This window comes from Pygoscelis adeliae, unplaced genomic scaffold (assembly GCF_000699105.1).
Source record: "Pygoscelis adeliae isolate BGI_AS28 unplaced genomic scaffold, ASM69910v1 Scaffold72, whole genome shotgun sequence".
NCBI classification, from domain to species: Eukaryota; Metazoa; Chordata; class Aves; order Sphenisciformes; family Spheniscidae; genus Pygoscelis; species Pygoscelis adeliae.
The window spans coordinates 1,232,660-1,236,997 of NW_008824286.1; positions in this window are offsets into that span (position 1 = coordinate 1,232,660).

A 4,338-nucleotide genomic window follows, 5' to 3' on the forward strand; every position below is an offset into this window, starting at 1 on the left:
ACGATGCAGAGTGGAAGCGGGTTTCGAGCGGAGGCGGGTGGTGGCAGCCAGGATTTGTGCAGTTCCCTGTCTCTGCCACCCTTCGGGGCTCAGAAGGGCTTCCAGAGAGAAAGCCCTGAGGTGGCCTCCAGCCCTCTGTGGGACACTGAAGTGAATGTCTTCTGGCAGATGTGACGGTCCTCGGGCTCTGAGCAGCTGGGCTTTGCCCTCGGCAACACTGTGTGTGCTCTCATGGTTTCAACGTGGTAACGAGCCAAAGCAGAAACAGAGGCTTTGGACCTGCCCTGGGACGATGCAGAGAGACAGTGAGGGTCCACATCCTCCTACCTCCTCCACACCTTGCTGCCCTGAGGCTTTGCTTTCCCTGGGGAGTTTTCTGGGGACGTTGCTCCTCCCGTGGAAACAGGGAGAGTTGTCCCATGATCTCCCTGGGATCACTCAGCACATGGGTCACCGCTGGCCATGCAGCACAGGTGAATATTTAGGAACGAGCTGGGGCATGGCATTTGGCACTGAGGGCTGGGACAGGGTCCTGGGGCAGGAGGGACAGCGGTGGCACCCCCATCCTGCAGCATCCCATGGCGTCTTCCTCCCTGGGGTAGAAGGGTTTGAGCTGAGGCAGCTGGGACCAGCAGCTGCTGCCTTGTTTGTGCTCGGAGCTGGGAGCAGGGGACGGTCCCTGGGTGGGATGCTGGACAGGGCGGCTCTGGCAGCCCCTGCGTTGAGCGTTTTGGAAGCACATCACAGTGGTGGCTTGAAGTATACAGGTCATTTCAGAGTGTCTCTTTGGGATGTGTGTTTGCTGACCCCCCCGATTTCACATGTTAATTTTGCATTCTTAGTCCTGAGGCAGAGAGGGACCAGCTGGAGATGGGCTTAGCATCTCCTTAGGGCCAGCACTGGATCTCCAGGACCTCTCTGGAAGCCTTCCTGATGTGATGGCCACCTGTATGGTTGGACCTTTTTGACTCACAGCCCCATACGGATGCTGCTGGAAAGCTCTCGGGGGGGAAACAGTGGGACCCGTCCTACCCCTAACTGGCAGCACGGGCTTAAACCTCTCCGCCGTGAACCTGTGCCGTGATCTCCGGGCTGAAGCAGAGTGTGCCAGCACCCAGCTGGTGGCCCGAGCAGCAGGTGGGTGCTCTTGAGCCTGCTGCTGGGTGTCTCTGTGGCTGGGGCTGCTTTCCTGGCTGGAGGAAGGTTTGTGGCTCCTCGGCAAAGCCCTCCGGGGTCAGGAGCTTGGCCTCAGGTGGTGCTGAGCCATGAGCACGTGCGTGGGGCAGGTTGTAGTGACTCAGGATTGAGGGCGCAGAAATGCTTGGTCCGGGCTTGTTCCCCATCCTTGGGAGGGATGGGTTTGTGGAGGGGGAGGATCTGTTACCCAAGAAGTAAAACCAAGGGATTTTGATGGTTTTGCCCCTTTATGGAGTGCTGAGGAGAAAAAAAACAACTGCAACAGAGAAAGAATAGCAGGGCAGCCCTAGGGCCTTCGGTTAAACGTGTCCCCGATGCAGCTCACTGCGGGGTTCGGGGTGCACGTGATGCTCTGGTGATGCCACAAGCAGCTGCTCACATGTGGCCTCCCCAGAGACTTTTGCTGTTCCCTCAAAACCTAAAATAAAGTGTTATTCAGTGCAAAACCCTGAGTGGGTAGAGGTCCTATTTGTCCCTTCTCCGCTGTGCTGGAGGAGCTCAGTGGGACAGGCTGTCTCCCCGGGGAAGCAGAGAGCGTGGAGGCAGCGTGGCTCTGGGGACCGCGCGGATTTGCCCAGCAGCCACCAAGAGGGCTCTTTGCCTGCTGGAGGTGCAGTGTTTCTGCCGAGTGATTTTTGGAGAGGTGCTGGCTAGGAAGAAGAGGGCAGCCAGCCTGGGAGCCCCAGCACTGCAAGGTGTTAATGAAGAAAACCACCAAAACACCAGTACAAGAATTACAGTTACCAGTAGCAGAGATGATGCATAACATGGTCTGAGTCATTTGCTTTAATGAGATGGGTGTAATTAATTAATCCATTCAACACCAGGCGATTCCGCTGCAGTGGAGGGACTGGCAGAAGTGCAGGTCAATCCACTATAAAGTCCATGCCAGGAAAACTCCACGGCTTCGTTTTTCCTTTGCAGGGATGGGCAGGGGTGCAGTGGCTGCCGCTGCAGAGCGGGCTGGGGATGGCACTGTCACACTGTGTCCCCCGACCGTGCCGTGTGTCTCTGAAATGCAGCCTGCTGCTGTCGTCGTCGGAGACATTAGCTCCCATGGGATGGTGGCCTGGCCCCAGGTGCGCATCTCCCCAGAGAGCACCGCAGCCCCCATCGCATCCTGGCTCCCTGCACCGGCTCGGGAACCTGTCGGTGCTTCGTCACCAGCCTTAAATCCTCCTTAAAGCCATGTACTGGAGAGGGATACGCACTGGCCATTGCCTAATTCTCCGTGCCCTGTCCTGGGCCGGGCACTGCTCCCTTCCTCCTCTACTCCATCGGGACGTGACCCCACCATTGCACAGCTAATGCAGGTGATGTCCTCTGTGTGCCTGGGCAGCCATGGGCTGGCGTGGGGACTCCGCTCGGGTTTCAGCGGCTCAGTGATATCTTCCTGAACTCCAGTTACTTCCCAGGCACCGTGATAATGGCCAGTCCCCACTGCCGAGATTAATGACTTGGGGTAAAATCCAGCCCGGCTCAAATGCCTGTAGGAATGCGGCGGCTATTTATAACAGGAGGTGCAGGGCACGAGGCTGGTGGCCCCACGCCGCCTCCTTGGCCCTGGCCACCGTGCGGGGTAACCCGACCCACGTGCCGCAGCGGTGTCGCAGCCATTTATAGCTGCGTCCCGCTGGGGCTGGGCAGAGCGGGGCACCCTGCGGGGCTCTGCCTCCCTGCCATCCCGCACTGCTGCTCGTGTGCGGGATTTCAGGATTCAGAGGTTTTGGGGAGCTCGCTGGGATAGGAACGAAGGAAAGATAGGTGGTGGTGGGCAGGTAAAGGATGGGGATGGTAGGCTCTGCGTGCAGACTCTCTCCTGGTGGGAAAAGGGCTTTTTTCTGGCACAAAATCAGGCTGCCGTGGCTTTGCTGCAGCGGCTTTGCTGCAGCGATGGAGCTGGTCCACCGACCAGCCACCTACAAGAGTTGGCTGCAAAACCAAGCTCGTGTCCCCCTCCTGCCACCCACGCCGCTGACTTGGACCTGGAGTGAAACCAGCGGTGGCGGCTGGGGACACGGCAGCAGGCACGTGTCTGTCCCATGGCCCTTTCCCCAAGGGCCACCAAAGAGAAGCCCTTCCCCGGCGCCACCAGCTGATCCCATGCTGCGCCCAGGGCAGGACCACGACTGGTCCCACTGGGATGCGGTGTACGGGGCATCCTCCCCTGCTCAGTCAAAGCTTTTTGGCTGGTGTTGCTGACCTAATTTTCAGGATGTAGGCTACGGGGCCCCATCGGTTTGCGGTGACTCTCATCTCCCCCGTCCCCTAAACCTCGGGAGCCGGCTGCCGTCCCAGCGCGGCTCTGAGGGCTCTGGCTCCGGAGGCAGACTTGCTGGGGACTGAAAGCTGGTTTCTTGCCCCTGGTTTATAACTCATGGGGCAGGGCCATGCGAGCTGCGAGCACGCAGTTCGAGGCTTTTCCTGGGGCCAAGCCATGGTATTTGAGAGCTCTTGTTCCCAGTTGGCAGTGGGACCGGCTGTACCAGCACAGTTTGGCCTGTGTAATTTTGGCCTGGGACTCCTGCCCATTCCCCGCCCCCTGCCTCCGTGCGCCGCCCTGGGGACCCGATCAGACTTGGATCTGTGAACTGATCTGGGTTAAAGGAAAGAAAAAGGGGGAAAAGGCCATTTTTACCCAGCCTGGGAGGCTCCCCAGGCTGGGGTGGTGGGGCAGAGGCACTGGGAGGATCTTAGGTGTCATGTCACCCTCTGGTAAGACCTCACCCACCAGTGCCATCCCCTCCCCACACCCACAGGGTTGCTGGGCAGAGGACCCGCTGCAGCACCCATGGGTGATGGCTTCGGGGAGGTAGCAAAGGAGGTACTAGCTCTGGTGCAGGGACAGTGCAAGGGATTTCAGGGGGGCAGATGGGTGCTGGTGGGCAGGATGAGGCCGCTATGGCCCATGCTGTGCCCTCAGCTGGGTGCTGCCTCTCTTCCAGTGAAGTACATGAAGGAGATCTCCCCCTACTTCAAGAACTCCTCCGCAGGGGCGACGGTCAGCTGGGACCCCTCTCCCGCCACCCTGCAGAAGCGGTCATCCCCCCTCCTACCCCCTCGGGAGCTCCGGGAGGGCAGGACTGTGCCTCTGAAGATGTGCTACGTGTCCCGCAAGTGCCTACCTGCCGACCCGGAGCA